Genomic DNA, 12,636 nt, shown 5'->3' with positions numbered 1-12,636 from the left:
CTTTTTCATATTCCTTTCCTTTTCCATATATATCTTTATGAGGAAATTGGACAGCATAATGGCCAACTCTACCACAAGCAAAGAATTTGAATGGTATCTTACCTCTCAATCTTCTAGAACACCGTTGAAGCTTCTTGATAAAGTTTTCCTCATCTTATTCTTTTGAAGTATATCTTGATCCATTATGCTCTTCCTTTTCTTTTCCCATTGTTGAAGCTTTGAAAGAATCTTCTCTCATATCTAATGGACCTCCTTTCCTCATTTCAAAGGAAGTTAGAATTCTATGAAGTTGAACCACAATAATAGATTGAACATCCTTCTTTTCTTATATGGCAGATACGTTTGGCTCAAATTTAGAAGACAAAGATCTCAAAATTTTCTCTACTAAAGTAACCTCATTTATCTCTTCACCCAGATTCTTCATACAATTACCAATCTCATCTACACGTAAAAATTAACTAGAAATACTTTCATCACGATGAAGCTTAAGAGTTTCATATTGAATTTGAAGAGTTTGGAGCTTACCATGTCTTACTTGGGAATCTCGTTCATAAATCTAAATGATTTTGTCCCATATCTCTTTCGCTATCTTGAGTTACATTACTTTAACGAAATCTTATTCTAACAAACTTCCCAATAAAATATTGACTTTTTTGGCATTGGTTTCATATAACTTCTTAACTACTGCATCTGTAGGTATTGCTAATGGAAATTGATATCCTCCTTCCACAATTTCCAAAGCATTGGCTCCAAGCAACTAAAGATAGGATTTGGTTCTTATTTTTCAATATACCAAGTTGTTCCCATTAAAAGTTGGTGGTTTGATAGATCCCATGCCTTTGTGATTGTTCATCTTGAAATATCTCCCTTCAAGCGATCAGGCTTCTTCTGAAGGACCTGCTCTGATACTGATTGTTGGAAATAATACTGAGAGGGGGGGGGGGGTGAATTAGTATTTACAATTAAACAATTTTCATTTTCCAATCAGATTTATATACGCTACTTCAATGAAGTGACCTTGCGTATGCACGCTACTTTGATTAAAGAAGCCAACATATACCCAGAGAACTTATGATTTAGCCAATTTATCTTGTGTTGATCTTTAATCAATGCATCAATATATTATTATACAGTAACTATGTGCAGTAAGAACATAATAAACCATCACACATAAATAACACACATGAACACCAAGATTTAGGGTGGAAACATAATGCGGGAGAAAAACGACCTATTGCTGTCGTCTCCGTCTTCTCTTAATATAAAGAAAATATCTTTACAATGTTGTACTGGTGAAAACTCATACCAGTACATAAGCACCCACCTGCGAAAGGCAATAACCTTCTCTCATTCTCCATATTCTACTGGAAGGGATCTACAAACCCCTAGCTCTTGTACTAGCCGATGTGTTTACTAGTGCATAGGCACCGACCTACAGAAGGCTATGACCTTTTCTCTTTCTCTAGGGACCACTTTTCATTAATTTTCAGACTGGATGCTCCTGGTAGACAACAACACAATATGAAGGCCTCATTTCATCAAATTTTCACACTGGACCTATGAGAACATTGAAACTCAAATTGCATCAACGAACAATCAGTTAATATAAATATTCGGATCATTGTTACCATAACACAGTGTTGAACCCAAAGACCTCCATCATCATTCAGAACCAGATGCAACCTTAAAAATCATACATCAAAATGCATATGCTGCTTTACTAAAACCAATCTGCATGTATACACTACTTCCTTTTATTAAACCCGCATATACCTTCAAAACTTCTGAATCAAGTTTGTACCAAACAATAATATTTTGAACCTATACTATCAAACTACGAAGATCTAGAAAGTCAGTAATAAATATCACCCTTCTCACATAATAAATTAATTAATCAGACACAAACTCCTTATGCATTCAATTTTACTTTCAGATCTAAGAAGACTTCATTGACAGACAACAATAAAACAACAACACTAATCAAGTAGGTCAATCATTTACGAAAAATAGGCTTTTTGTTTTCATATGCTACTTTGAAGAGTCGAACATGCATGTATACGCACCTTTACCAAGTCAAACCAACATATAGATATGCAAAGATTAACTTACAACTTTGTTGTTATTCCAGACTTCAGACATACCCTAATCATGACATTTAAAGAATAAAACATGTGTAAGAAATTAGATCTAGCCCAACCAATATTAAATCATACAATGATAATTCGTTTCAAGTCTCATGATCCTGATCCAATATTGTATCCAAGGTGCACAAGATATTTTAGATCATCTCATAATCAAAGCCCGTGTAACATAAAATATAATTCAGATAGAAGTATTCCTGAGAAACCCTTTCACTTGCACACATGGCCCTTTTATCTTCTTCTCCTTATATAGTTTTGGGCCTTTCTCAATACCTCAAACTAAGACAACACTTAGAACTTGTGGTATTCTTGGACGGGATCAAAGAGTCATTATTCCACTCAATATTGTGGGCTAATACGATGGCATTGACCCTTTATATTCTTTACTCTTGAATTTCCTCGATTTTCCAACCCATACTCGCTTTTCTTCTTATGAAAGTGTATGTATACATATACACTCTTTTTGTTCTCTTATCCTATGTTTCTATGCCACTTTTACAAGGTGGACTTACTTATACATCTTAAACTATTTAAAAACATCATTTTCTTTCAATTCTTGAGTTTGATGAGTAGACCTTTGTTCCAACTTCTTGTTCTTCTATACCAATGCCCTGTTACCTGTGAATTGACCCGTTACACTATGAGTTTCCTTCTATCAAATCTGAGTTGACTTGTGAGTGAGTTTCCATCAAGGAAAAAACTTTGATCGTAATTCCAACATACAATAGGTTTGGGGAAGTCAACTATCAACAAACCAAAAAAAATATGCAACAGGAAACCCAAGGAAACACAAACCCAACCATACTGATTTCATACAGGGTTCTACAATGCATGTACAGTGCCGAGAAAGAGCCCAATAATGCATGGATAGTGTTGAGAAAGATCCCAACAAGAGATCTCAAAAAATCAAACTTGTCCAAAAAACATTCATTGCAACAAAGTGCAGGCTTAGAAGTTTCACCCAAAACATACTTTTGCAACAAAGTATAGGCTTATGCAATGTGGATAGTGTTGAGAAAGAGCCAAAGTACACGCTTAGAATTTTCACCCAAAGCATACTTTTGCAACAAAGTATAGGCTTATGCAATATGGATAGTGCCGAGAAAGATCCCAATAGGTAGATCTAAAAAAACTGAAGATGTCAAGAAAAGCTTCAGCCAAAACAAAGTCTTGCAGCAAAGTATATAAGGTTTGGAAGAAATTATTAAGCTTGGTAAAAAAATTGGCCTCATGAAAAAATTAGGCTTGGTAAGTATCAAACATAAAAATGTGCCAATAAAACTTTAGGTTAAAAAAGGACAAACCAAATCCAAATTTTAAAAACAATACACATTTCTAGCTAATTTCGTTGTTCTAGATCCAACAGTGAGGTTATATATATATATATATATATATATAATTTTGTAACTAAAAATTCCTAAATCTAAAGAGAAGTCTTAATATCTACTAGATCTTAGGGGCTTTCATTTACAATTTTAAGAAGATAGAGATTTTATCTTTTGCAGCATCCGGAGGGTTTCTAATTTTGGTTCATGGTTTGCATGTCGTCATAGGGTCTTCCCTAAGGCTTAGATGACACTTGTGTAGACATTATACATGTTCCTTATCCTTCTACACGGTAGGGAATTGACATGCACACATCCCTATAACCTCCCTGAATCTAGTAGCCGCTTATTTTTGTGCTAGTAGCTAGTAGTCGGTATTTTATTTGTCATAGTTGAAAATTGTGTTCCAGGCTTGGGCGAAATGTGTTAGGTCCACAAGTGACCTCGAAGGATTATAAATCATGGAGGGTGAAGAATAGGTTGACTTTGATTTGGAAGTTTTTGGACAAGAGTCCATTTGGGTTTCAACTCCAGAATTTTTAGGAAACATGTTGAAGTTATGATTTTGAGGTTGGAGGGTTCCACTCCTCTTACACTTTCAACCCCTATCTATTCAATATAGGCTCGAGGTGTGGAAGGAGGCACAATGGTTTCAATGTTTTGGGGTTTCTTCCCATCCTTGGTTTCTTCAATGTCCAACACTAGTAGTTGAGGATAGGGATTTTCTGAGCTCCACTTTCAGATGGGGTTTATGCTTGGCTCCTCCACTCCCTAATTTGAATTTTCTATAAGTTTCTCTTGTGCTTTTATTTTTGGGGATGAATTCCTAAGCTTCACTTAGTGTTTCAAGGTTTTGTTCTCCCCCAAAACCCTTTTTGATTTTCAATACTTTCCCCCCTCCAACTAAGATATTCCATCCCACTTCTAGTAGTTCCCTCAATACGATTTTGGCAGCATGACAAGATGAGGGGAAATTTTCAGTTGGAAGTGGAGTTGACATAACTACAAAAGATAAGGACCCAGGTTTTGTTGGAGGAATGAACTCTTTAGGGGGGGAATAAGTCGACAAGTTGGGTTGAAGTGCATGAAGAGTTAGTTCTTTAAAAATAAACCCAAAGGATTGAAACTAAAACATGTTCTAGGGGAAGACAAGGTTATGCCAAACTTAGTCATTTTAGCCCCAAAAAAACCCTTGTGGGTCGTGCTTGGGGGCGCAAATTCAACATAAATACTTTGTGGACATGTGTATAAAAGGAGATATATCCAGCCCCAAGGGTTAGCTGAGTTGGTAAAAAACCGTGCCTCGCAATCGGGAGGTCACAGGGTCAAATCCACCTGAAGCCCTTGGGGTCAGGTCCTACAGTAGGCCAAGGGGTGATTTAGCCTAGCTATCGCCCAGATTTTTCCATGGACGTAGCGATCACTCACTACCCACGGTGCTCGTGAACCACATGGAAAAAAAAAGAAAAAAAAAGGGAGATATATCCAGACAGAAAATAACCTTATGATATTTTTCATTTGGCTAAATGATGGATGCAACTCAATTTCCAGGATCGTAATGAAGCCTGAAGGACCTCTAAGAAAGTTTGGCAAATTTATTCAACTCTGGTTCTATTCAATTTCTAGTCCCCCATTATTTCATGCAAGTAGGAAGAGGATAGACACAATCCCCATTTGGGTTAGTTTTCTTCGATTGCCTTCAAATCATTGGGACAAGCAGACTTTTATTGACTTGGGGAATACCCTTGACACTTATCTAGACCACAAGTCGTCTTATGGGGAAACGAGAGATATATCATTGGTTGAAATTCTTGTAAGATTATATCTACAAGATGGGTTAGCTTAGTCGATGTACATTGGAGTAGGGGAGGAGAAATGGCATACACTAGATTATGAAGGGGTCATTTCTGTTGTAGAAGGTACCATAAATATGGACAGTTCGTAAAATACTATGACCTCCCTCTTATAAAGAAGGACTACAATTTCGGGGAAAGTCTTTCCATCCCCTCATGGAAACATTCCAAATTTTCAATGTGCATGTCCTCCTTTAGTGGATATTTTGTCACATGTTTAGGGCACAGAAGTTACCAACAAAATGGAAAATCAAGTTTTGGCCTCAACTTCTCAAGAGAAGATGAGTGTAGAAGAAGAGAATGTGGGACAACTTTTGGCATCTACATAAGGTACTCATGTTCTAATCTCAAAAAAAAATTATTTTCATGTCTCTGTTGTGGGAAACTCTCTTTCAATTTTAGGGGAAATTGGATTTCTCCCTATTGTCAAGGCAATCCTCTCTACACAGAGAGACTATCCCTCTATCCCAATGAGTGGTTTTGGCAACCGAGGTGACAAGCTACTCAACACCTTCCTAAGTTACAAATGAAAGAAGAGGTGAAGTAGATGGCCTACCTCACTTTGATTCTAATGGCCTCCTTCGTTGAAGACTTGAATGGCTTGCGTCATGGGCTTGGGCTTATTACTGATAACAATTAATCACATGCACAAGAGTTCAAGGCACAATAATGATACAAATACAACTAGCACATTCAAAAGTAAGCTACTCAATAGATCAAGGAGTATTAAGAAAAATGAAACATGAACATACAAATTTCAGGAAAATGAACCAACAATTGTATATTAATAGAAATGAAAGGGAAGCATACAACTAAGCCTTGATGTTGATAGGCTCTCCTTGAATGAATTTCCAAGTCCAGCCTAGACTCTACAAGCACTCCTTCTTCAAGGCAAACGAGTAGAATGTAGGAAAAATCTCAACATAAGGGTGCAAATAGACATATACCTTGATAGGCTCTCCTCGAATGGATGTCCAATTCCAAGCTAGGATCTCCAAGCACTCCTTCTCCAAGGAAAATGAGTAGCATATAGGCACAATCTTAGCGTAAGGGTGCAAATAGACATAGACAAAACCTGCGTCCAACTTGACCAACCATTTGGGAATGGGAGAGGATGGATATATAGTCTAGGAAAGGGATTTAGGACCTTAGCTCATAGGGATAAGACCAAGAGGCTAAGTTGAGAGAATTTTCCCTCATCTACACCGAACAACCTCCAACTCGCCGCTATAAAAGATTCTAGATCACGAAGCTTCTCATCATCTTTGGGAAAATTGCCTTTTTTGGATTGTCATGGGTATAGAATTAGACAAAATGATTCCATCATAGGTCTAGCATAGTGAAACAAGCGATCATCACTGCTTTTAGCCTCATGAGAGTGACGATTCTCAAATTAGGGTTTAAGAGCTATTTCCTTCAGCGGAAGGTGAAGGCATTTTCCTATCAGTATCTTCAGGAGGATCTGAGTTGCATATCTAAATGAGTACACTTCATAATAGTTATGTTTCGGGCACATCGAGGTATGTCACAGGGAACTACAGGAGGTGTTACAAAATACTGTGTAACACTCCCACCTTTTTCTAACTCATTAGTCACCTAATCCTCTCTTCGTCATGCTACTTGTCCTTCTCCAAAACATTGAGTTCAATATTTCATTTCCTATGGTATCTATTTCCAAATCTTGCTTGCAAGATGATATGGAGGAGGAATTCCTATAAAATTTACATTCCTGCACAACCTTTCCCTTCTTAGAAGGCAATGTAGGGGGTATGGTAAAAATGACCATATCATCTAAAAGGGAAAGAGGAAGGGGACGAAAACCTCACTTAACTAGAGAAAAAGAAAAATCTCGATAGTATCTTACAAATGGGAAATAATAATCAATTTACAAGATCCTTAGAGTTGTGATAGCCCTTAGCAGAGCTTCTTAATGAAAACTCACTCTTTCAACTACATGGGCTTAGCATGTCCCTCAAGAAAATGTTAGTTTAGTATATTAGTTAATATAAGTAAGCATGACATAATTTCGCTTCAACGAACTCTAGGAAAATGAGATACAGTTTCAAAGTTGCTAGAATCCATGTTGTGTAATTCGAATTTTATAGGGTTAGATATAAGGGGCTGACAAGGGGGTTTACTAGTTGGATGCAATTCAAGAAATGTTAAATTTTATAATATTTGGAATTTTTATAATGAAAAAGGCATTGATATATACTCCATTACTATTGGAACCACTAAAACTTTTATAAATATTTATGGACCCTATCTGAAGAGGTTAGAGTTTTAGGAAAATGTGTTTGCAAAATCCTTTATCAAATCAAACTCTCCCAGCATTGGATGTGATCTTAATTTTACCCTGGGTGAATCATAGATATGGGACCCTCATGCCAATCTTGATACCTAGCATATTTATTTATCCACAAAATCATTATTGCAAAATTTGTAAATATTGAACCTTCAAGGCTCCAAGAAACATGGATAAATCCACATACAAGTGAAAATCGTATAGCCAAAAGACATGATCATTTCCTAGTATCTGAATCCTTAGTTGAATGTCTCCCACTTATTAGATAATGGTTCAGTGTTGTAGGGGAATCTGGCCATTCCTTGATTCTTTTGGAAATTACAATTCCAGAAGACAAGCCTACAATTGTCTTCAAAATGAACTAGTCTTGGCTCAAAGATAAAGCTTTCAACAATCTAATTAAACGACATTAGAAATCCTATGCCCCTCACAAGGGGATTTCTACAGAAAATAAATTCAAGGCCAATATAAAACATATCAAAGGAATTGTAAAGGAATGGGACTTCAAAAAAAATACAAAGAGAGGATTCAAAACTCAAATAGGTGGAGAGAAATCTACATGTTATCTTAAACTCTAGAGGGCATGGGTTTAGCAATGTGGAAGAAAAGGAGACATTGGTTAGGCTACAAGAAAAGAGGAAACCTCTACTAGATTCAAAAGAAGTAGCATGGAGATCAAAATTAAGGGCTATCTAGCTGGAATGTGAGGATGAAAATGCAAACAATTTCTAGGCTCATGCAAAATGTAGAAATATCTGCAATACAATTTGGAATATTTAGGAAAAGGAGGGAGATTTCTTTCAAATTTCAATGTCTTGGTAGGCTTGGGGGAAAATCACTTTCAAGATGTTTTCGGAGATGTAGAAAGGGTATCCATTGCTAAAATCATTGAGTGGCTTAATCCTTCCTTGTATTTGTGGGGGATGAAGACAATAAGAATATTATGGAGGAAGTTTCTAAGGATGATCTCAAGGCACTTCGACATTCATTTCAAAAGTATAAAAGTGTGGGCCTTGGCGGTTGTTCAATGGAATTTTTTAGGGGCATTATTGACATAATTGGGTATGTTCTTCTACATGTCTTTAAAGAATCTAATATGGAGGATTGAATTCTACTAGCCTTTATTTCCACTTTTATTGTTGTCATTCCAAAAGTGGATAAAGCCCTCTAATTTGAAGAATTTTGACCCATATCTCTATATAATTGTGTTTATAATATTATTTCTAAAGTGATTGCAAGAAGATTAAATCCTATCATCTCAAGGAATATATTTAAAGAACAATTTGGTTTCTTGGAGGGTCAACAAATTCATGAGGCCATTAGGGTGGCATAGGAAGGTCTTGTGAATCTTGTGAATCTTGTGAAATTACCATCTTAGAGACATCCTCTTGATGGCCTTTGGTGATGAACTCATACCAAGCTTGGTACTGTGCTATTGTGTCCCCATACTTTTTGGTGATGTCTTTTTGGAAATGGAATCTTGTCGGTATGGCTTCCGGGTATATGGTTTGGGAACCTTTGTCCAACTCATCTTGAAGCATGTGCAACATTGTCCTCACTGTGGTTGGACCACCAATGTACTTTTGCATGTTTTCTGCACTCAGCTGCAAGTCATTGTTGGTGGCCTCTCACATCAATTGCTCCATGTACCTGAAGACGTCTAACAGGACTTGGTTCTTCTTAATGGCTTGAGTGAGGGATCTGATTCAAGGGATCTTGTGTGTCAACACTATGAAATCCAAACTCTTGAACAACCATGCCTATGAAACCTCCATGCTAGTGATGGGTGGAGGGAGATTCTCATAGTTCTAGGTCAACGTCTCAGTATGTGCTTTGTCTAGCTCTACCTATGGCTTCATTATATTCTAAAATTAATGCAAGGTTCCCTTGTACCTCATTTTCCATTTTGTAAATGCATAATAGTGGGGTGGATGTCTTTTCGATTTTGGGAAATCTTCATGCAATGCTACTGAAAACCATATGGATGGACAACCACCTTGTGCACGGTGACAAAGCTGTCATACAGTCTCTGCATGGTGGTCTCAAGAGTCGATTATTAATCAAGTATATATTTTATGTTCTCTACCATAGCGTATCATGCATATCGTTTTGTTCTCTCCCTAGCCTCTTGCAAGTCCTTTTCCATTCGATCATTTCTTGCTAACAAGAAATTGACAGTTGAATTCGTGGCCTCTGCATAAGCCTTATAGACATAAACCATGGAAGCTTGATATCTTCTAACATCTGACACAATCACCCCTTCCTCTATATGTGCACGTGATGTGTGATCATCCAGGAGATTCTTTCTCCGCCCCTGTACAATCCTTTGTTGTGACTCATCAAATGATAGATTGTACACATCCATCACTAGATCATCATTAAGGCGAACAACCTCTCCTTGCTCGCTCGGGATTGGGTCTGATTCTGGAGGTGGCAGAGACTGAGGGGCAACCTAAGATGTTCTCGGCATGAGGTCAATATCTTGGTCCTTTGGCTCCTATTCTAACTCCATGCCCATTTCTTCAATCATTTTCTCAATCTGTTGAGCAAGTTCCTGATCCTACACCTACTCACCCTCTTATTCATATGTTGTCTACTCTGACTCCTCAACCTATATAGGCACAATTTTTCTGTCATTGTTCCTTTCCTTTCTTCTTGTTCCTATTTATTCTTCTCTTCCCTCTATCTCTTTCTTAGCTCTTGTTCTTCTTTCAACTTCTTATCTGTTTCCTGCAACTTCCTCTTTGCATCCGTCAACCTTTTATTGTCTCTCTTCCTTTGTTCTACTCTCCTTATGAGATGTTTCCTCTTCACCTCTATTTCCAAAGCGACATTCTCAATGAGAGGATCTTCTATGAGCTTGTAGCTTTGATCACCCTTATTGATCTAGGTGTCAGTTTGTTGCTCACTCATGTTGTTGCTACTACATCCTGTGGTACTGATGCGTGCAGAGTATCCTTCCATTCTATAGCCATGATGATTGGTTCATTGAGCTTAGACGAGTTATCACAATACCTCCAAGGGTACCCCTCTACCCAATGACATGCCACGTGGATCCATGGATAATACACCTTCACACAATGGTTCTTGCATATGCAGTGGGGATCATATGAATTAAAATCCTTGGGGCTGAATTCAAACTCCTCTAAGACCTTGGCTTTGGCATCCACATCCTTCAAGCTCTAGATTTCATACAATCGAGTCTACAAAGGAAGAGTAAGCCATGGCGCCTTATTCCTCCTATGCAGTCCTATTGATAACCCTATGCAGATGTTAAATGCAACCTCTTGCATGACCAACTTATCTGTGGCAAACATTGGTAGCAAATATGAAGGCTTCTCTCTGCCAAACATCATGATGAAGGTGCCACCGGGTGAGGCATACTAATTTGAAATGTTAAACAATGCCTGCATTGCTTCTTGGGACTTGCAAGGTGGATCATGCTCGAAGATCAGCTTGTAAACCAGGATGATGAAATGGTCAGATAGCCTTGCCATGACTCCTCGGTAACTGCACTCAAAGAGAAACTTACAATAAATGTTCACAACATTCTCTCATAGTGTTCATGTCCAACTCATGTGAGGAAACTCATGTTGGGCACAAATTTCATCAAGTAGGTATGCAGACGTATAGAATCTCAGTTGCTCATCCTTGGGTGGATTATGGGCATTAGTCACATGCATTTTCAGCTGAAGAGACAACATATCCAACGAGTTGAATGGCCTTCCTTCATTTTCCAACTAATCCAACACAACCACCCAATTCCATGGAAAGGTCTTCATGCTCTCTTGATCGTACAAACGACATGCAAATATGATCAAGAGTTGGTAGGCCTTCGTGAGTGACTTAGTCTTGTAGACGTGACTAGGTGTCGGCCTAAACTTCAATGGCTCTTTTACCCAATGCTTCATGATATATCTAGTGTTCAAATTATTGTTGGGGGTATAGAAGAGTGCATCCACATGGTTTAGTGGCTGTGGTAAGTGATAAATCTAATAGTAGTTTTATGTCCTGAAGGTAGGAAGATATGTTCCACTCGCACTACTCAATGTCATCGTCTCAGGATCGGTATGTGAGACAATCGAGGGAATGATGTTTGCACATGGGAAGGTGGGGTACTTGCATGCAACCTTATACAAGCCTCACTTGTGGATGTTGACATAGACTTGTCGATCTTCTACATCTTCCTTGAAGCTTCCTGAGAAGATATTCTTCATTTCCTGCCATGTTATCTTCATGCGCTTCTCTATGAACAATTGTGTTTTTCCATATAGTGGAAATTTCATTAACACTTGTTCAACTACATCTCGAGTGTTGCTCTCTACAATATTCTTTGATCCAACTCTCTTGGAAGCCATGTTACCTCTACTGCTGAAAATATGCTCAACAATTGTTGTACCTCGAGACAAGAGGACACTCATGGAATGCGAATGTTAGCTTGAAATAGAAGGCACTTCAAGACAAACCATGTAACAAACTAGACAACTATTGTGCAAGATTGCACAATTATGTGTTTGAGAGGTGAGGGACTATGAACTAGATATGCGCAGTGTGAAGTCCCAGCTACGAGTGAGAGGTGTTGATGACTAGAACTACTCAATGCATAGTCGATTGTGGCTTATTGATGTTGTGCAATGTGCAGTTCAGTTTGGCTTTGATGCTAGTTGGGATTGCTCATTGCGTAATCCCAGTGGGAAATACTATGGGAATGGCTCCTAGAACTACAGAGTGCAAGTTGGGGTGAGTCACTCGAAGCCTCTATTCAAGTCCTCGAGCTAAGGCAGAGCCTTGAGATCTAGGAATGTGGAGTTCATTCTGAGAAGAGCTATATTCGGGCTAAGGCAACCCATATCTCCCAAAGGGCAACATGAAAACCAGAAAATTTGAATGTGTGAGTGAAGGTTGGTGTAGATCTCGGTGAATGATGATGGATGCAATAAAAAAAAGTGTAGGAATGAGTCAAAAAAAAGAACAATGAAGCTTATGGGGTAAGTCGTGGCAACAACCGTTAG

Source organism: Pinus tabuliformis, chromosome 8, assembly GCF_031772625.1.
Source record: "Pinus tabuliformis cultivar Carrire ecotype Pingquan chromosome 8, CPIR1, whole genome shotgun sequence".
In the NCBI taxonomy this organism is placed as follows: domain Eukaryota; kingdom Viridiplantae; phylum Streptophyta; class Pinopsida; order Pinales; family Pinaceae; genus Pinus; species Pinus tabuliformis.
This window is presented reverse-complemented; position numbering follows the sequence as displayed.